Here is a 22,618-nt window from a genome sequence, read left to right on the forward strand (position 1 = left end):
TCCAACTGATTTTTGGATGTTGATCTTATATCCTGCGACGTTGCTAAATCCCTCAATTAGTTCCAGTAGTTTTTTGATTGAATCTCTTGGGTTACGAAATAATTTTTATGAAAAAGAAATGTTCTTAAGTGAAATTTAGTGAGACTAGTGACATTGTTTTACATTTTTTAAAATCCACCTTAATTTCCAGCTTACTAGAAGACAGCTGGATTTTGCTTCTGCTTTCAGTCTGTTGTATGTTATTTTGATTAAAGTATGTGAAGAGAATCCAGCATCACAGATATGTGCTTGGAAAAGGAAAAAATATTTTAATAACCTTTTCAGAAATTGTACATATTCTTTTTTGATCCAAAAACCAAAACAAAACCAAACTCGTGGCTGGCAAGTTGATTCCAACTTATAGTGACCCAATAGGACAGAGTAAAACTGCCCTATAACTCAAGGCTATAATGTTTATGGAAGGAAACTGCCACCACATCTTTCTCTGGTGGAGTGTCTGATGAGTTCAAAGCACAGACCTTACAGTTATCAACTGAACGCTTAACCACTGCGCCACAAAATTCAACAAGCTGCAGAATTTTTTTTTAAGTGTAGTGTAGAATCTGAAACATTATCAATGATCTTTTTATAATGTGTTACATTGGAACCCATAGTTTTCTGGAGCACTAAGAAGGCTGAATATGATGAAGCAATAATGCTGATAAAATCCTCCTAGAAAAAAGGATTGGAGAGAGCAGCGTTTATTGGAGAATATCACTAGGTTGACTATACTGTCCAACATTGTAAAAAAAAAAAAAAAAATCCATCAGTCTGTTTTGCACTTTGAATAGATTTTATAAATAGCATGCATTGCTGATTTGGAAACTTCTGGTTCACTCAGTTACGTAGAAATGTTGACGCAATTTACTATGTAATATAAAAAAATACATTCTTTAACATCACTACTCATTCATCAGGAAAGTCTGTAAGTTTTGCAAAGTTAACAGACTCAAAGTAACAAATACAAGTTTTCCAAAATTCCAGTTTTTGTTTGAAAGCCCAGTTTTATCATTGGCTATCAGTACTGTCTGTTACGTTCCTTGTAGTAGCAGGTTAACTTCATTCACTTTTGAGAAAATATCAGCTGTATACCTAGTCTGAATAACCGTATTTTGTCAATTGTTCTTCACATAGAAATGGTATACCATGAAAAAAAAAAAAAAGGCTCATTCTCCTTGCAGTTCAGTCATGACGATGATGTTGTTATTAGGTGTGTCATGTAATGTAGTAGTAGCATCAGGGTCCTCTCACTTCATGGGGGGAGGTGCAGATAATCACCATCAGGATCAGCCCAAAGCTGATTCCCATGAGTTGGAGGTTAGACATACTTTCTGATCTTTCTTTCCAATCTTTTTACAAATCTGACACCGGCCGTCTTCCACGGCACACTCTACTTCTCTGCTGGGTTCAATAATCCTTTGGCAGCGACCACACAGAACTCATAGACCATACTCATGTTTATAAACATGAGTTCATTAGAGAAGTAACAGGTTTCTATTTTACGATCAAGATCAACTTGGAAGTATCAGGAACAACTCAGGAGACAGAATACAGTTTATCAATTAGGACACCTTCCAGTCAAGAGCTCTCAGCTCCTTTCTTCTCAGCTGTGCCTACAGGCAAGCCCTTCACTTTGGCCTCTGCAGCTGCCTACTGGCGCCTGCTCAAGCTAGGCCTCTGCCCTACTAGAACAAGTGTTACAGCTCTTTAGCTCCATTGACAAGTGCCAGAAACACCTCACTCCACCAGCAAGCCTCTTACCTAAAAGTGCTCAGCTGTCTAGATGAACGGGTCAGCAAGCCCCACCGCAGCCCCCTCATGCTGGTCTCCTGTTTCCCCTTCTCTTGTGCTTCTGCCAGTTTTGTCATGCTGTCTCTTGCAGTGTCTCACTGTCTTCAGTGTTACAGCTCTCCTCCTGGGTCTAGGAGGTTCCCAGCTCAGGGAACCAAGGTCCAAAGGGCATGATCTGCTCCAGTTTCTTCTTAATGTTAGTGAAGTTGCTGTCCAACTTCTGTGAGATTGGCTCCTTTAAGCCTAGCAGGATGGCAAAACTGACCAATCCCTTCAGTAGGCTATATCCACCTACTTTGCATAGTAATTGACAAACCTTGCAAGGATTCTACACACCTTATTTACTTAGTGGCATAGTGCCTAAGGCATTTGACTGCTAACCAGAAGGCTGGCAGTTCAAACCCACCAGTCAGACCTCGGAAGGAAGGTCAGGCAATCTACTTCCGTAGTGATACCACCTTGGAAACCCAAGGAGGAGTCCTATGAGTTGGATCCAACCTCAGTGGCAGTGAGTTTGGTTTGGTTTTTTGGTTTATTTACTTAGTAAACTAACCAATCCCTTTGCAAGATTGTGGCCTAGCAAATCATTTTAACAAAACTACAAACCCATGGCCAGAAAGGCCATATATAAAGCAGGGTTTCAAACTAGTTCTTCCTGGTTCAGTCATGGTCAATGAAGTGAAACTGGAGTAGACCTAAATTTGTAAAATGTGGGTGTACCAAAACGATGACTGGAGTAGGAAATATTGTGAGTCAGTCCCCTGCTAGAAAACTTCATCTCCCTCTTTGGGCAGCATGCATGTTGTGTAGCAACCAAATCTCTTGATTGACAGAGTCAGGAATAGTGGCATCCAGCTCAAAAATGGTTGCTGATGTGCTGCTTTGAATATGTGTCACTCTCCACAGTCCTGGCAATAAATCCAGGCTTCTGAAAGGCTCATACACGTCTTCTGAGTCTCCCATTCTAGAGCTTTGACCTGTAATTTTTCCTGTTCTGGTTATCATTCCGTTACGCCTACATTTTACACAATTGAGTCTGTGCCAATTTTGCTGTGTCAGGCATGACTGAACCAGTTCAAACTAGTTTGAAGCCCTGGTATAAAGAGAAACCCATTGCCTTACACATTGAGTCAGTCATACAAGTGCTTTTTCTGTATAATTATATTTCTCTGATACATAGAAGTGTTTTATGTGTACTTTCCATTTTGTCATATATAATATATATATTAAAAACATATATTTAAAGTTTAGGATTTCATAAGACAGATCATTTTACCAAGGGGATTCTTAAGTAAAACAAACATTTTTTGCTTTTATCTTTTTGAACTGTGGGCAGTTGGTGGTGAAAAATGCAAAGGCTACTACTACAATTTGCTCCCCATCATTGCTTTTGCATTGTAAGTGTAAATGTCAATATGGTGATAAAAACAAGTAATGTCTTAATGTTATTATTAAATTGGTTTGACTTTGTGAACTCCCCGAAAGTGCCTTCAGTACCTACAGGAAGTCTGCACCATACTTTTTAGCTTAAAGAAGATGTGGCCATCTTCAGGTATTTCAAAAACAGAGAAGAGGCTCATCCTACTATTTTAGCAGGCAGACCAGCAAGTGAGAATTACAAAGACATAGACTGAGTTCAGTATAGTTTTTTTGGCAAGAATCTAAGAACACTGTTAACAGCTAGACTTGTCCAACAAAGGAAAGAATTGTCTCTTGTGTAGCTATAAGAATTTTAAAGCAGAATTCAGGACTACATTTTTGGGGGAGGTAGAAATAAAGCTATATATTCTTATATTGGGTGCTATTGCATTAAGTGACCTAAGGTCCTATCCAATTTAAAATGTAAATGTTCTGTGATTTTTTGAAAATTCCTGAATATAGTTAAACTGCATTTTTGTATCCATTAACATTTTTTAACATTCTCTTTATTCAGTAAGTAATACGAAACTATCGTTGATGTGATTGATTGTTACTTAACATTTTTATTGTGCTTTTCCTTTGAGAATTTTTCTGTATTTTCTGGAGTTAACATGATCGGTCTTCTTCAAATCTTTCTAAATTCCCTGTAAAATATAGTAAGTTTTGAAGACATTTTAGGGAATCAAATTCTGCTTATAGTACAGTTTAGTAGAGTTGAGCACAGACTTTTAGAATACTATGGGGAGGTGATTATCGTTTTTGAAAGAGAAACTATAAACTTAGTCTGTATTGTTGTTGTTGTTCGGTGCCTTCAAGTCGGTTTCAACTCATAGCGACTCTGTGTATAACAGAATGAAACACTGCCCATTCTTGCACCATCCTCACAGTCGTTGGCTATGTTTGAGCCCATTGTTGGAGCCACTGTGTCAAGCCATCTTGTTAAGGGTCTCCCCTTTTTTGTGATCCTCCACTTTACCAACCATGATCTCACTATCCAGTGACTGGTCCGTCCTGATAACATGACCATTCTTGCTTCTAAGGAGCATTCCAGCTGTACTTCTTCCAAGACAGATTTTTTCATTCTTCTGGCAGTACGTGGTATATTCATTATTCTTCACCAACACCATAATTTAAATGCATCAGGTCTTCTGCCATCTTCTTTATTCATGGTCCAACTTTTACGTACAGATGAGACTGTTGAAAAGACATGGTTTGGGTTAGGCACACCTTTGTTTTCAAAGTGACACATCTTTGCTTTTTTACACTTTATAGAGGTCTTTTGTAGCAGATTTGCCCAGTGCAATATATCATTTGATTTCTTGACCGTTGCTTAAGGTCATTGTGTAGATTCAAGTAAAATGAAATCCTCAGCAACTTCAGTCTTTTCTCCATTTATCATGATGTTGCTTATTGGTCCAGTTGTCAGGATTTTTGTTTTCTTTATGTCGAGGTGTAATCCACACTGAAGTCTTTGATTTTCATCAGTAAGTCCTTCCAAGTCTTCACATTGAGCAGGCAAATTCCTGTCATCTGTGTATCATGGGTTGTTAATGAGTCTTCCTTCAGTCCTGATGCTGCATTCTTCTTCATATAGTCTAGGTTCTCAGATTATTTGCTTGGATTATTTCATACAGATTGAATAAGTATGGTGAAAGGATACAACACCGATACACATCTTTTCTGATTTTAAACCATGTTCTGTTCAAACAACTGCCTCTTGGTCTATTTATAGGTTCCTTGTGAGTACAATTAAGTATTCTAGAATTCCTGTTCTTCACAATGTTATACATAATTTGTTATGATCCACACAGTTGAATGCCTTTGTATAGTCAGTAAAACACAAACATCATTCTTATATTCTTTGCTGTCAGCCAAGATCCATGTGACATCAGCAATGATATCCCTGGTTCTATATCCTTTTCTCAGTCCACCTTGAATTTCTGGCAGTTCCTTGTTGATGTACTGCTGCAACCATCTTTAAATTATTTTCAGCAAAATTTCACTTGCCAACAGAAGAACAAGTAACCAAACTATGGTACATACACACAATGGAATACTATGCAACACTAAATAATACAGAATCTGCAAAACACCGCATAAAGCGGATGAACTTGGAGGACATTATGCTGAGTGAAATAAGTCAATCACAGAAGGACAAATACCGTTTTAGTTCATTATTATAAAAAGTCAAGGAAAGGTTTATATATGGAAGGAAACTTTATTTGTTGGTTACTTGCATTTGGTATTAATGATGTTTGATAATTTCTATATTCTTTTGGATCGTCTTTCTTTGGAATGGGCACAAATGGACCTCTTCCATATTTGTATGGAAGACAGGTAGCTGTCTTCCAAATTTCTTGGCATAAACAAGTGAGTACTTCCAGGATTATCTGTTTGTTGAAACATTGCAGTGGGTATATTGTTGATTCCTGGAGCTTTGTTTTTTGCCAGTTCCTTCAGTGCAGCTTGGACTTCTTCCTTCAGTACTAACAGTTCTTGATCATATGCTACCTCCTGAAGTGGTTGAACGACCAGTTCTTTTTGGTATGGTGAGTCTGTGTTCCTTCCATCTTCTTTGAATGCTTTCTGCATTGTTCACTATTTTGCCCATAGAAGCTTTCAGTATTGCAACTCAAGGCTTTTTTTTTTTTCTTTAGTTCTTTCAGCTGGAGAAAAGCCAAGTGTGTTCTTTTCTTTGGATTTTCTAACTCCAGGTCTTTGCACATTTATTTCATTCTAATACTTTATTTTCTTTTCAAGCCGCTCTTTGAAATCTTCTGTACATCTCTTTTACTTTGTCATTCTTCCATTTGCTTTAGCTACTCTTCATTCAAGGAGAGTCTTTCCTGGCATCCATTTTGGTCTTTTCTTTCTTTCCTGTTTTTTTAAATGACCTTTTACTTTATGTGTGATATCTTTTATGTCATTGCACAACTCATTTGGTCTTTGGTCATTGATGATTCAGTGTGTCAAATCTCTTCTTCAAATGGTCTCTAAATTTAGGTGGGATATACCCAGGAGCTCTGGTAGCAAAGTGGCTCAGGCACTTGACTGCTAACCAGAAGGCCGGCGGTTCAAACCCACCAGCCACTCCTCGGAAGGAAGATGGGGCAATCTACTTCCGTAGTGATACTGCCTAGGAAACCCAAGGAGGGGTCACTATGAGTCGTGGCCGACTCGATGGCACATAACAACAACAGCAACAACATACTCAAGGTCACACTTTCGGTCTTGAGGACTTGTTTTAATTTTCTTCAGCTTCAACTGAAACTTGCATATGGGCAATTGATGGTCCATTCCACAGCCGGCTTTGTTCTGAGGTGATACTGACTGATGATTCTCTGTCATCTCTTTCCACAAGAATAGTTAATTTAATTCCTGTATAATCCATTTGGTGAGGTCCATGCATGTAGTCACCATTTATGTTGTTACAGAAAGGTATTTGCAGTGAGTAAGTCACTGAAACATACTCTATATAGTCTTTTATTTGTATTTGTTTTATAATTTTGAATGCTTAATCTCGCCTAAGTTTTTTTAAAGCTAAGGAGTCTGAAAAGGAAACGTGAAGAAAAAGTGTTTATTTAAATTGATCTCTCTTGAATTAAAAATGTATATTAAGTGTAACCAGGGCAGAAGATAAAATGAAGAATTTAAGTTACCTTATTCAGAAAATGGTACGTGTAATATTTATGATTATTTGTAGCAATTAGTATTTTATTTTTATATTGAACATAATCTCTTCTGTGCCTCAGATTAAAACGATTAGATTTTTAGGGGGTGTAGGAAGTTAAGCATAAATTCTCGTAACTTTCTTGAGGTTGATTTAATAAGTGTAGTAAGTGATGCTCAGCTTGGGATTTTGTATACTTGTTGCACATTTTCTATAAAACAAAAAACTAATGTGTGTGTTGAATTGATTCTGACTCATAGCAGCCCTGTAGGACAGAGTACAACTGCCCCATAGGGTTTCCAAGGTTGTAAATCTTTACAGAAGCAGACTGCCACATCTTCCTTGGAGTAGCTGGTGGGTTTGAACGCGTGACCTTTTGGTTAACAGGCAAGCATTTAATCACTGTGCCACCAAGGCTCTTTTTTTTTAATATAAAAGAACCACATAAATAAGTCATTTAATTTCGTAAACTAAACTTGATGTTGTTAGATTCCATCGAGTCAGCTCGGACTCATAGTGACCCTATGTACAACAGAACAAAGCACTGCCTGATTCTTCACTGTTCTCACAATCCCTGCTCTACCTGAGCCTGTTGTTGCAGCCACTGTATCAATCTATCACATTAAGGGTCATCTTTTTTGCTGACCCCCTACTTTAACAAGAGTGGTATCCTTCTCCAGGGACTGGTCCCTTCTGACAATGTGACCAAAGTAGGTGAAATGAAGTCTGGCAATTCTTGGATGGAGCAGTCCATCTGCACTTCTTCCAAGACAGAGTTGTTCATTCTTCTGGCAGTCCGTGGTGTTTTCACACCACAGTTCACAGACATCAATTCTTCTGTGGTCTTCCTTATTCATTGTCTAACTTTCACATGCATATGAGGTGATTGAAAATACCATAACTTGGGTGAGGCACACCAATAATTTCCAGGAATCTTTGTATAAGTATAAGAATAGTATTTTGAAGTATGAGAAGCAGTATGATATAGATGAGAAAGTGCATTGATTATAATTGGAGTCAAGTATAGTCTCTGCTGTGCCATTAACTATTAGTGTGACTTTGGGCAAGTTGCTTCTCTCTTTGCTTCGCTTCCATAAAATGAGAATTACAGAACCGAATGGGACCTTGGAAGTAATCTAGCCCAAACCTCTCACTTTACAGATGAGGAAACTTAGATAATTTGCGCAGCCTTTCACTGAGCGAAAGTTGGGACCAAATTCCAGTTTCTGACTCACAGGCTCATGCTTTTTCTATTATACTCTGCAGCTGCTTTTCATCTGTAAAATGGGGTTTGGATTAGAGTCTCTCAGAGGTCTTCCAGCTCAAAAATACTATCATTTTTGTGACAGTAGTCCTAACATAACTTATTAGAGGAGTGTTCATAACCTGTATTGATTGGTAAAAAGCAGTATTTCTTGAAGAAACAGTGTAACTTTTTCAAGATTATGGTTTGGTTTATTGAGAAAAGGTAGTCATCTTCATTATTACCAAAGAATAAGGTAGGTATATTTATGAGCATGGTAAGTATTATGTTGGGTGATCTTGTTTTCTTAATGATAAACATACTGTACACTGTTATGAATATATTAAAAACTATATAAGTTACATAAATAACAATGTGATGCTCTAAAGTGAGCTAATTAGACGTGATTACCCCCTGGAAAATATTTCTGGAACATACCTAAGTCTGGACCTCTGTGTGTACCCTTCCTAGTTTGGTGGCCCATAGGATTGTCTACTGCCATAGCACTTCTATCATGCTACCTTTTACGAGTTTCTTTTGTATTCCTCTTATTACACAGGAGGAGCTCTGGTAGCACAGTGCTGAAGGCATCTGACTGCTAATCAGCAAGTTGGTGGTTCAAACCCACTAGCCACTCTGTGGAAGTAACACTGGACAGTCTACTTCCATAAAGATTTACTGCCTTGGAAACCCAGTGAGGGTTGAGAATTGACTCAATTCCAATGAGTTGGAATTGACTTGATGGCAGTGGGTTTTTTTTTTTTTTTTAAAAAAACACAGGAAGGTCTTGAATTCAGAAACTGTTTTGCTCATATCTGTATTTTCAGTACACAGTATGATGTTCTCTACAGGGTTGGAACCTTAAAAAAAGTTTATTGAAGGACTTAAATTTTCATAACAAAACTGAGCAATCTACTTCCGTAAAGATTTACCACCTCGGAAACCCTTCCAGGGGTTGTGTGATTCAGAGTCCACTCGATGGCAGTGGTTTTTTTTTTTTTTGATTGACACAGTGGCTGCCAGATGGGCGCAAGGATAGCAGGTATCACAGAGCTGGCACGGGACCAGGTGGTGTTTCTTTCTGCTGTGCGTAGGGTCATTATGAGTCGGAGACAGCTTGATGGCACCTAACAACAACAACAGCATATACATATTTCAGACCCAAGAAAGTGCTTCTTTTAGTAATTCTTAGATAAATTATATTTTTGAGGTCTATATGGGTAACAAGAACCTTGTTAGTACAGTGGTTAAAGTGCTCAGCTGCTAACCAGGTTGTTTGAACCCACAAGATGTTCGATGCAAGAAAAATGCGGCAGTCTGCTACGTAAATATTTATAGTCTGGCGAACGCTATGGGGCAGTTCTACCTATGGGGTCACGATGAGTAGGAATCGACTTGATGGCAGTGGGTTGGGTTTTGGGTATATGGATGACAGTAACAATTACAGCTAACATATACTGAGTTTAAGCATGTTAACTCATTTAACTCTGTAAGGCATATATGTACTATCAGTCCTACTAAACTCATTCTGTTCACCTCTTAAGCTTTTGTTAATTTTTTTGGGGGGACATGAGTTTTATACATGTGTGAAGATTTTGTTGTTGTTGTTGTTATGTGCCGTCAAGTCGGACCCGACTCATAGCGACCCCTCCTTGGGTTTTCGAGGCAGTATCACTACGGAAGTACATTGGCCCATCTTCCTTCTGAGTGGCTGGTGGAGAAACAAACTGTACCAGCTAAGCAAATCTATTTGTTTATTCCCTTCATGGAAAAGGTTAGTGGTACACTAACAAGAAATCATATTTTTGATAATCTAAGTTGTATTGCTGTTTATCTTACTATATTATTCACCTCATAAGCCCACTACAGCCATAATAAATAAAACTTAGAATTTGAAAAAAAATTTCCACTAAATATACAGGAGCAATCTACTTAATTGTGGCAGTGTTATAACCTGGTGGATAAGGCTTTGAAATAAACCAAAATGCTTTAGTGGAAGATCTTTGACTTTGTTATTAGTTGTCAATGTGAGCAGGAAAAACAGGCTTTGAAGCCCAGTCTGGCTCATCTATAAGGAGTGTTTTTTAAAAACGCTTTCAATTCCTTTAGTACATCCATAAGTTTTTGCTATGTATCACATAGCAGATCTAATGAGAAACAGAATTTGAATGAGTTGGTATGAATTCATAGTGTGGGATGAAAAGATGTACAGCACTGATCCAGGTAGGCTGTGAACTTGAGTTCTTCCTAGTGTGGCTTCATTGTTAGGACAGAAATGTGAATTTCAAGAAGACAGGTTGTACCTGTATGCAAGTGAAAGTGCTTACAGTCTATGAAGACACATTAGAAATCCAAATATGAGGGGTTTATTTTTTTGGAGTGGGGATGAGTTGCAATGGTTGTTTCTCTTCCTTTATATGGATAATTAATAATAATGAAGAATTGGTTATTCTGGTAGTGTAGTGTCTAAGGCACTTGACTGTTAACCAGAAGGCTGGCGGTTCAAACCCACCAACCACTCCTCGGAAGGAAGGTTGGGCAATCTACTTCCATAGTGATATTTGCCTCGGAAACCCAAGGAGGGGTCGCTATGAGTTGGGGTCGACTCTATGGCACGTAACAACAACAACAACAAGAATTGGTTATACTCATAAATGTGTATCTTTCCTTGAAAAGTGATGTAGCTAGAGAAAACGACTAACTTCTAGCTTTAAATTCCTAACCATTACCAGGTAAGTGTTAATATCGTTAAGTGTGATACACTGTAATTTCATGATTCCACACTCAGTAACTATGTATGTTGTCAAATGTGCTTATCTCGTGATGAATACAGTGTCACAAAAGAAGTGACTATAGGCCTATGTAAAACCAATTATATTCATCCTGTCAGCTATGACACCAGAAACATACTCAGTTTCTTTCTTTTTAATAAATGGTGTGTGTTTGTTTTTTCCTCTAAATTTTATTTATTTTGTTGTTGTTATTGAGAATATACATGCACCAGTTCAACAATTTCTGTGTGTATAATTTAGTGACATTGGTTACACTCTTCGAGTTATGCAACCATTTCACCCTCCTTTTCTGAGTTGTTCCTCTTTGTTAACATCAACTCACTATTCCCTAAGCTTCCTATCTAATCTTTTGAGTTGGCTGTTGTTAATGAGTCTATTTAGAAGATTTGAACCACTGTCCATCTGGTTAGCAGCCAAATGCCTTAACAATGGCACCCCCACACACACACCCCACACATAAAACCCAAGCTCACTGCCATCGACTCGATTCAGACTCACAGCGACACCTATTGGGTCTCTAAGGTGGTAAATCCTTACAGAGGTAGACTGCCCCATCTTCCTTCCAGGGAGTGGCTGGTGGTTTTGAACCGCCAGTCTTCTGGTTATCAGTCAAATGCCTTAGACACTGTACCACCATAAACCAAACCAAACTCACTGCTATCAAGTCATTCGACTTGTAGTGACCCTTCCTTGGGTTTCTGAGGCGGTATCACTACAGAAGTAGATTGCCCAACCTTCCTTCCGAGGAGTGGCCGGTGGATTTGAACTGCCAGCCTTCTGGTTAGCAGTCAGATAGATGCCTTAGTCACTATGCCTCCAGAGCTCCTGCACCACCATAGTTCCTTGCTATACCACCAGAGCTCCTTTTCAGGATGTTTTAAAATCAGTAAGTGTGAGTCTTTCTACTTTGTTCTCTTTAAACAGTTTGAGCTATTCACAGCCTCTTGCCATTCCATATTTAAAAAAAAAACTCACTGCCGTTGAGTCGGCTCTGACTCATAGCAACACCTTCTTGAGTTTCTGAGGTGGTATCACTACGGAAGTAGATTGCCCAATCTTCCTTCCGAGAAGTGGCTGGTGGGTTTGAACCGCCAGTATTCTGGTTAGCAGTCAAGTGCCTTATGCACTACGCTACCATTCCATATAGAGTATTTTTTCTTTTTCTGTAAAGAAAGCTGTTGGAATTTTTATTGGAATTGCATTTAATCTGTAGATTGCTTTGGGTAGTATTGACATCACAACAATATTAAGTCTTCTAATCCATGATTTCCAATCCATGAACAAGGAACATCTTTTCATTTATTTAAGTCATCTTTAATCTCTTTCACAACTGGACCAATGAGCAGCATCACAGTAAATGGAGAGAAGATTGAGGTTGTCAAAAAATTCATGTTGCTTGGTTCTACAATCGATGCCAATGGAAGCAGCAGTGAGGACATTAGACGACATGTAGCACTGAGAAGATCAACTACGAAGGAACTGTTTCAAGTGCTGAGGAGCAAGGATGTCTCCTTGAGGACTAAGTGTGCCTGACACAAGCCATGATATTTCCAATCAGCTTGTATGCATGTGAGAGCTGGACAGTGAATAAGGAAGACCACAGAAGAGTTGATGCTTTTGAGTTGTGGTGCTGGTGAAGAATGCTGAAAGTAGCATGGACTGCTAAAAGAACTAACAGATCTGTCCTGGAGGAAGTGCAGCCAGAATGCTCCTTGGAAGCAAGAATGGCCAGACTTTGTCTCACCTACTTTGGTCATGTTGTCAGAAGGGACCATTCCCTGGAGAAGGATGTCATGCTTGGTAAGGTGGAGGGTCGATGAAAGAGGGGAAGGCCTTCAGCGAGATGGATTGACACGGTGGCAGCGATGATGGGCTCAAGTATAGCAGGGATCATGGAGCTGGCGCGGGATTGGGCAGTGTTTCGTTCTGCTATGCATGGGGTCGCTGTGAGTCAGAAATGACTCGAAGGCACCTAACAACAACAACAATCTCTTTCAGCAGTGTTTTATAGTTTTCATTGTATAAGTCCTTCACGTCCCTGGTTAGACTTATTCCTAGATACTTGATTCTCTTAGATGCTATTATAAATGAAATTGTGTTTTGGTTACTTTGTGGTGCTCCAACAGAAAATACCACAGTGGGATGGTTTTAACAAGCAGGAGTTTATTCTCTTGCAGTTTTGGAGGCCAGAAGTCTGAGTTCACAGTGTGAAGGCTCTAGGGGCTGGGTAAAAGCCCTTTGACCTTGGCCTTCAGCTCTCCCTCTTGCTATCAGCCCACTGAAGCTGGAGGCTTTTTTCACTCAGGCAGCTGCTGGCTGCTGAGGCTGACAAACCCAAGGTTGACAAGAAAGGCACAGTCCCAATATTAGCCAAATCACATTGCAGGCCACTGATTCAAGTCCATTAACAGCCCTCCCAAGATCAACAGACAACATGGCAGGCTGCTGGATGACGGCTTGGCTACATGCAGGATTCAAGAGTGCCAAAAGCTAGAGACCTTCCTCAAAGCTGCTGCTTACATACTGAAAGCAGACCACCTACTTAAGGTAGCTACTCAGCTGTTCCAGTAGATTCCACATGGAGTTGATCACCAGTCTCATTATGGAAAATAACTACATCCAGCTGCCCAGCCACTCAAAACCAAGCCCAGCCAAGCTGACATATGACCTTAACTCTACCACAAATTGTTTTCCTAATTTTCCTTTCAAGTTTCTCGTTGTGATGTGTAGAAACTCAATTCATTTTTATTTGCTGGCCTTGTACTGTGCAACTTTATGAAATTCCTTTATTAGCTCTAGAGGTTTTTGTGAAGTTTTTGTGATTTTCTCCACCAGCCACTCCTCAGAAAGAAATTGGCCATCTACTTGCATATAGTGATACTGCCTTGGAAACCCAAGGAGGGGTCACTATGAGTCAGATCCAACTTGATGGCAGTGAGGTTTTTTTTTTTGGTATACTGGTATATCTTGGAGATGTTAGTTTGTGTTCCTGACCATTGCACTAAAGGGAATATCGAAATAAAGGAAGTCACACAAAATTTTTGGTTTCCTAGTGCATATGAAAGTTATGTTTACACTATACTGTAGTTGATTAAGGAGCTTTAGTGGTATAGTGCCTAAGGTATATGATTGCTAGCCAGATGGTTGGTGGTTCAAACCCACCAACCACTCCGTGGAAGACTGACCAATTTACTTTTGTAAAGATTTACCACCTCGCAAACCAAAAGGGTTACTGTGAATCGGAATCAACTTGGGCAGTGAGTTTGGTTTTGTTCTGGTGAGTGTCTATTAAATGTACAATAGCATTTTGAAAAAGTTTGAGATATTGTGAGAATTAACCAAAATGTGACTCAGAGACATGACATGAGCACATGCTGTTGGAAAAATGTCAGTGATAGACTTACTCAATGCAGGGATTCCATGAACCTTCAATTTTTTTTTTTTAAAAAAACATTATCTGTGAAGTGCATGCAACAAAGCAGAGTGCAATAAAACGAGGCAAAATAAAATGCCATATATTTGGGTACTTGCTCTGAGCCAAAGACTATGCTGGATACTAAGAGTATGGACATGATCCTGCTTCAAGAACCTTGTAGATGGGCAAGTACAGTGGCGTATACCAAGGACCATAATGGAAGCCTGTGCAGGATAGAGAAAAGATGTTAGATTTTGTCAAATGCTTTTTTTTTTTTTTAAATTGTGATTTGGTAAAAAGTTTACAGAGCAAATTCACTTTCCATACAGCAGTTCACACACACGTTGTCTCATGACATTGACTACAATTTACCCCAGCGCAACAGCTCCCGTCCCACTTCCTCCTGATAATAACCTCTTCCCTGTGTCCATCCCTATATACACTCCTGCCCCCTGAGCTGTCTCCCTGTGCATAAACAGCCCCTCTTTCTCCCATGATTGTTCTCTCCAAGGAGTGTATCTACCTCAGGTACATGTTCAACTCATATTCCTGTATTTTGTTTGGCTGGAAGCCACAGGTATGGATTCAGTTCCAGACCTGAAGGACCAGCTAGGGGTAGTCTCAAGGGTTCCATCAGGCAAACTTGGTCTTTTTTTTTTTCTTAATGATTTTGAGTTTTTTTCCACATTGTTCTCCCACTCTATCCAGGCACTCCTGCAGAGATCCCGGTCCCAGTGATTGATAGTGGTAGCCAGGCACCATCTAGTTCTTTTGGTCTCATAGTCATATAGGCTGAGGATTGTATGGTGTACCTGTCGCTTGTACTAACTGTTTCCATGCATCTTTGGTTTTCTTCATTTTTCTTTGCTCTGGACGAGGAGACTAGATGCATACTTTTAAGTTTAGCAACAGCACTTGAAAGACAACTTCATTTTCCTGATGTCTTCATATCAGTTCTGGGGGAGATGATGATTTTTTCTAATTGTTAATTCTTTAATCAAGACTGGGGTCCAAGAGATGGGATTCATGGAGATAGCTGCTATGGCTGAGGGAGGGTGAATTGGGAAACCCACAGAAAGCCACAGTTGACAGACCTCTTAGATCACATGGAATAGGTGAGGTGGTAGTTTTCCTGAGGAGGAAACAAGTACTATAGGTAGTCATTTATGGAGCTCTGGTAGCGTAATGTCTAAGGCACTTGACTGCTAACCAGAAGGCTGGCAGTTGAAACCCATTAAGCTACTTGGAAGGAAGGTTGGGCAATCTACTTCCATAGTGATATCGCCTCAGAAACACAAGGAGGGATCTTTATGAGTCAGGTCTGACTTGACAGCACATAACAACAACAACATAGGTAATCATTTAGGCTTTCTCTTTTTTAAAAATTTAATTTTGGGGCTCATATAATAGTATAATATTTTTTAGGGAGAGCTCTCCTCCCTACCCCACCCCCCAAAGTCTAGATTTCCAGTGATGGAATTATTAGGGCAATAAGGATGAAACACTTTTAGAGCTTTTGATAGATGTGCCAAATTATTATTATTATTATTATTTTCAAGGATTGTATTCACGCACCAGGAGTGCATAAGGTGGGCGTGCGTTTTTGAGCCAGGTATTCCTAGGAATTTGTTGCTATGGGGTCTATTACAATTAATAACAGTGCATTATACTTAACCTGAGGATTGCAAACCTGACACTGAACATATTTTTAATCCAGTTGATCTAATGCTTTATTATATTTTGTCTAGTTATTTCTCACTCTAACTATCTTTTCCTATTTTATAGTTTTAAACAACAAAACCAAAAGGCTAATAAATGGCACAACCCTGCAAGCTCTGCCCCCTGCCTTTCTTGTTTCTCCTACTTCACTGACCTAGCTGACAGCATTATATTTACTTTTTAGATCTTTCTATGCCTCGTCTATGGGCTTTTTTTTTTTTTTTTTTTTTTTAAATTGTGAAATAGGTTATAGATTTTGTTGTTTGTAGCTGGGATAGTAATAGTAACTACCTAATGCTTGTAAGAATTAAATGACAGTGTTGAAATGGTGAAAAAATAAGAAAATAGACAAGTGCTGTTGTTCGCTGCCGGAGTTGGCCTCTAACTGAGGCTGATATCATGCACAACAGACTGAAATGCTGCCGGGTCCTGCACCATCTCCATGATGAGTTGCAGATTGGACCATTGTGATCCATAGAGTTTTCATTGGCTAATTTTTAGAATAATCGTTCAGTGGAAACTATTATTAAGAAATGTAGACTTAGGATATTTAGTGTCTATTGTCTTAAACCAAATATTTTCATACAGTATGAATATTATGTTTAATTAAAAAGTTTGAGACAAATTATGCTTTTTCTAATGTCCAGTTTTGTTTGTATAATGTTGTGTAACCTTTGCTTATTTATCTATCTATCAGTCTTTTCTTGATACTGTGTTTTGGTAAGCCTTTATTTTTTGCCCTGTAGTCTCTCATTCTGAATTCAAGTGAAAATTACAGGACTCAGTTGAGTAATGGTCTGCATTTTGTTATGTCATTACCTACTTTTCTAAATTTGATTTTTGTTTTATTTTCTTTTATCAGTTCTTTAGCTCTTGAATTTAGGATAGAGACCATATCTTTTATCATACTTTACTACTGATAATCTTCAAGAAGTACTAAAAATTATAAAAAAGTTAATATTCAGAAAATAAGTATATTGTCAAATAATTACTGTAAACATATTCATTGTTTCACTTTTTATCTCCATAGTGGGAGGAAAGGAAATTATTATACATAGGTGTACCAGAACTTAAGTGCCTTTTCTATTGTCATGGTTTTATTTATGTGTATTGGTGAATTCCTTCTTTTGAGAAAAAAGGCATGGACAGATATTAGGGAGTCATTAAAAAGTAACTTTTACGCTGTATTCCCTAATCTGTACAATATTTCATATTGTACAGTGTTTGTAATATTTTATTAAAATGAATATATATTAAATAATTTAGTTGATATATATACCAAAAGCTAATCATAATTGTTAGATTGTCTAGGTTTTTTTTAACTGTACAATATTGTGACATTTCTTTTGCATATAATCTTTTTCTTTCTTTGTTACTTTAGTGTATGTTTTGAAGGTTTTGTTTACTGGGCAAAGGGGGTGAATATTTTTGTCATTTAATTATATATTGTTATTGTTATTTTCCCAATAGGATAACTAATATTTTAAAGTCTACTATTGTTTGTTTGAAAAGGAGCTCTGGTGGTTGCTGTGGTTAAGGCATTGGGCTGCTAACCAAAAGGACAGTGGTTCAAACACACCAGCTGTGGAAGAAAGATGAGGCAGTCTGCTTCTGTAAAGATTTACAGCCTTGGACACCATGTAGGGGTTGCTGTGAATCACGGTCAACTTGATGAAGAGAAGCAATAACAATTGTTAGAACTTTAGAATTTTATATAAGGCTTACTGACATACTTTGCTTGTTCATTTAACTAGTAGTTTTGGACCTGGAGGTCTGCTTAGCACTGAGAAAACAAAGATAATAGTCTCTGCCTTCTAGGAGCTCATTCACAGTCTTATGAGGAAGACTAATTCATAACAAGTACTTGAATTTTACCGAGATTTAATTAATTTAATTTTATATTTTACATTTTATGTAGCATAGTACAAGGAGCTCTGGTGACATAGTGGTTAAGGCATTTGGCTGCTAACCAGAAAGTCAGTGATTCAGACCCACCTGCCGCTCTGTGGAAGGAAGATGGGATAGTCTACTTCTGTAAAGACTTAAAGCCTTGGAAACCCAGTGGGGGTCTCTATGAGTCAGAATCAACTTGATGGCAGTGAGTTTTCGATAGTGTAACACGTGCTAAAACATGCATAACTCATGGGCAATTATTATAAACCACCGCCTATGTAACTACCATTCAGAAAAGAAATAAAACATTACCAGCATTTTAGAAGCCTTTTTCCTGCCTCCTATCAATCACTACCCTCTCTACTCCGCAGTGTTAACCTCTAATTATGATTTAATTTTGCTTGTTTTAGAACTTAAGTCATTGAACTGACAGTATATATTCTTTGTGTAGCTACTTGTCCTTCACATAATGTTTGTGAGATTCATCCGTGTTAATTCCTGTAACTGTAGTTCATCTTTGTTGCTATTTATTACTTTGTATGAATATACCATAGTTTATATTCTGTTCATAGATGATTGGATTGTTTTTACTTCTCAACTATTACTAAAAATACTGTTATGAGCATTCTTCTACCTGTCTCATGGTGTGCTATTAATATCTGTTGAGAATACCTGACAGTAAATTTGCTGGGTTTTAGAGTATGTTTGTCACCAGTCATCTGTCATTTTGTCATACAGTGGTGGCTTGCATGTTGCTGTGATGCTAGAAGCTATGTCACAGGTATTTCAAATATGAGCAAGGTCACCCATGGTGGACAAGTTTCAGTGGAGCTTCCAGACTAAGACCAAGAAGAGGGATGTGGTGGTCTACTTCTGAAAGAATTGACCACTGAAAGCTTTATGAATAGCAGTGAAACATTGTCTGATGTAATGTTGGAGGAAGAGCACCTCAAGCTGGCAGACACTCAAAGTACAACTGGGGAAGGGCTGCCTCCCCACAGTAGAGTTGACCTGAATGATATGGTTGGGGACCTTCATTTGCTGATGTGACATGACTCAAAATGAGAAGAAATAGCTGTAAACATCCATTAATAATCAGAACATGGAATGTATGAAATATAAATATAGGAAAATTGGAAATTGTCAAAAATGAAATGGGAACTCATAATGATTGATATCCTAGGCATTAATGAGCTGAAGTGGACTGGTATTGGCTACTTTGAATCAGACAGTCATATAGTCTACTATGACAGGAATGACAGATTGAAGAGGAATGGTGTCACATTCAGTGTCAAAAAGAACATTTTAAGATCTATACTGAAGTACAGTCCTGTGAGTGATAGGATAACACCCATACACATATAAAGAAGACCAGTTAATACTACTATTATTCAAATTTATGCACCAGCCACTAAAGCCAAAGATGAGGAAGTTGAAGACTTTTACCAACTTCTGCAGTCTGAAGTTGACCAAACAAGCAATCAGGATGTATTGATGATTACTTGTGATTGGAATGTGAAAGTTGGAAACAGAGAAGAATCATTGGTGGTTGGAAAATATGGCTTTGGCAAGAGAAATGACATCAAGATTGCATGATAGAAGTTTTAAAGACCAATAACTTATTCATTGTAAATATCTTTCTTCATAACATATATGGTGGTGACTATACCCTTGGACCTTGCCAGATGTAATACATAGGAATCAAGTGACTATATCTGTGGAAAGCTCTGGTAGCATAGTGGCTAAGACACTTGCCTGCTAACCAGACGGCTGGTGGTTCAAACCCACCAGCCACTCCTCGGAAGGAAGGTTGGGCAATCCTACTTCCGTAGTGATACTGCCTCAGAAACCCAAGGAGGGGTTGCTATGAGTCAGGTTTGACTCGACGGCACATAATAACAACAATACCCTTGGACCTTGCCAGATGTAATACATAGGAATCAAGTGACTATATCTGTGGAAAGAGAGAATGGTGAAGCTCAGTATCATCAGTCAGAATAAGGCCAAGGACCAGCTGTGGAACAGACCATCAATTGCTCATATGAAAGTTTAAGTCGAAGCTGAAGGAAATTAGAACAAGTCCACGAGAGCCAAAATACAACCTTGATTATATCCCACTGGATTTAGAGACCTCATGAGTATATTTGACGTATTGGACACCAGTGACCAAAACCAGGTGAGTTGTGACATGACATCAAGAGCATCGTACATGAAGAAAGCAAAAGATAATTAAAATTACAGGTGAGAATGAAAAGACCAAAATGAATGTCAAAAGAGACTCTAAAACTTGCTCTTGAATGTAGTTACAGTGAATGGGAGAAATGATGAAGTAGAAGAGGTGAACAGAAGATTTTAAAAGTGGCTCGAGAAGACAAGGTAAAGTAGTTGTTGTACTTAAGTTATGTGTCAACTTGTCTGGACTTAGTTTTGAGTGGCTGGGCAGTTGGATGTAATTATTCCCTATGATGATACTAGTAATCAACTCCATGGTGGAATCTACTGGAGAAGCTGAGTAGCTCCCTTAGGAATGTGGTTTGCTTCCAGTATAATGAAGAAGCATTGAGAAAGTTGTCTGCAGCTTATTATTATTATTATTTTAAATTGTGATTTGGGTGAAAGTTACAGAGCATATTTACTTTCCATACAGTAGCTCACATACACTGTCTCATGATATTGACTATAATTTACCACAATGCAACAGTTCCCCTCCACTTCCTCCTGATAGTTACCTCTTGCCTGTGTCCTTCCCTCCATGCACTTCTGCCCCCTGAGCTGTCTCCCTGTGCATACACAGCCCTTCTATTCTCCCATGATTGTTCTCTCCAAGGAGTTTATCTCCCTAACGTAATGTTCAGCTCATATGCCTGTCTTTTGTCTGCCTGGAAGTCGCAGGAGTGGGTTCAATTCCAGACCTGAAGGGCAGCTAGGGGCCATAGTCTCAGGGGTTCCATCAGGCAACCTTGGTCTTTTTTTTTTTTTTTTTCCCAATGAGTTTGAGTCTTGTTCCACATTGTTCTCCCACTCTATCCAGGATCTCCTACATAGATCCCCCTCCAAGGAATTGCCAGTGGTAGCCGGGCACCATCTAGTTTTTCTAGTATCACAGTTGTATAGGCTGAGGATCACATGGTGTACCAGTCGCTTGGACTAATTGTTTCCTTGCATCTTTGGTTTTCTTCGTTCTTCTTTGCTCTGGATGAGGAGAGACCCGTTGTTGCATCTAGAAGGCCACTTGGAAGCTTTTAAGATCCCAGTCGCTACTCGCCAAAGTAGAATGTCAAACAACGTTTTGTGTAGTTTGTTATGACAGTTGAGCTTGATGTCCTCTGAGACTATGGTCCCAAGCCCACAGGTCCAACTACTCACTTCCTCTGGGTAGCTGGCTGTACGCCCTGGAAGTGACTACAACCTTGTCACTTGTCAGGTCTACCATATACCTGGGAATTCTTACAGAACATACCTATGCACTTGTAGAAACATTATCTGCCAACCCTGTACATGATCTTGGGCACACTCCCCCCTGCATAGACATACCTAATGTCTATCCACCCATCTATAAACCCGTAGATCCATGTTCGCCTACAGTGACAACGCAGTACTGTATGTGCAGAAGGGTTCATCTTTGTTGTCTGTATCTTCCATGCGCCTCTCTCTGTCTTCCTCTCTGCCACCGTGTTGATCACTCAACATTTGGTATATTGCCTGTCTCTCCACCCAAATCAGTACTTGTCTCTACCTATCTAACAGTGTTCCCTACCCTACCCTCCCACCCCTGGTAACCAACAAAGAAAATTTCCTTCCATGTATAAACCTTTCCTTGACTTTTTACAGTAACGGACTAATACAGTATTTGTCCTTCTGTGATTGACTTATTTCACTCAGCATAATATCCTCCAAGTTCATCCGTTAGTGGTGTTTTGCAGATTCTATCTTATTCTCTAGGGTTGTGTAGTATTCCATTGTGTGTATGTACCATGGTTTGGTTATACATTCTTCAGTTGGTAGACACCTAGGTTGTTTCCATCTTCTGGCTATTGTAAGTTGTGCTGCAATGAACATGGGTGTGCATGTATCTCTCTTCTTGTCCTGGCTCTCACCTCTTTAGGATATATACCTAGTAATGGAATGGCTGGGTCAAATGGTATTTCTAATTCCAACTTTTCAAGGAATCACCATACTGCTTTATACATTGGTTGTATCATTTTACAGTCCCACCAGCAGTGTATGAGAGCCCCAGTCTCTCCACATCTTTGCTAGCATTTGTTATTTTATGTCTTGTTGAACTTTGCTACTAGTGCTGGGGCAAGATGGTATCTCATTGTTGTTTTGATTTGTATCTCTCTAATGTCTAATGATCGTGAGCATTTCTTCCTATGTTTGTTGTTGTTGTTGTTGTTAAGTGCCGTCGAGTCATTTCTGACTCATAGCGACCCCATGCACATCAGAACGAAACCCTGCCCGATCCCGCGCCAGCCCCACAATCCCTGCTATACTTGAGCCCATCATTGCAGCCACCGTGTCAATCCATCTCGTTGAAAGCCTCCCCCTCTTTCGTTGACCCTCCACCCTACCAAGCATGACATCCTTCTCCAGGGAATGGTCCCTTCTTACAACATGACCAAAATAGGTGAGACGAA

At 39.0% G+C, this 22,618-nt stretch overlaps 1 protein-coding gene and 1 non-coding gene across 2 annotated transcripts in view; both read left to right on the forward strand.

Moving 5' to 3' along the window:
• Window positions 1–22,618, forward strand: part of TLK1 (tousled like kinase 1) — a 181,004-nt gene that overhangs the window by 8,026 nt on the left and 150,360 nt on the right.
• Window positions 657–783, forward strand: LOC122151169. Its single transcript, XR_006164025.1, has one exon.

This window comes from Orycteropus afer, unplaced genomic scaffold (assembly GCF_000298275.1).
Source record: "Orycteropus afer afer isolate SDZICR_OR568_19922 unplaced genomic scaffold, OryAfe1.0 scaffold00001, whole genome shotgun sequence".
In the NCBI taxonomy this organism is placed as follows: domain Eukaryota; kingdom Metazoa; phylum Chordata; class Mammalia; order Tubulidentata; family Orycteropodidae; genus Orycteropus; species Orycteropus afer.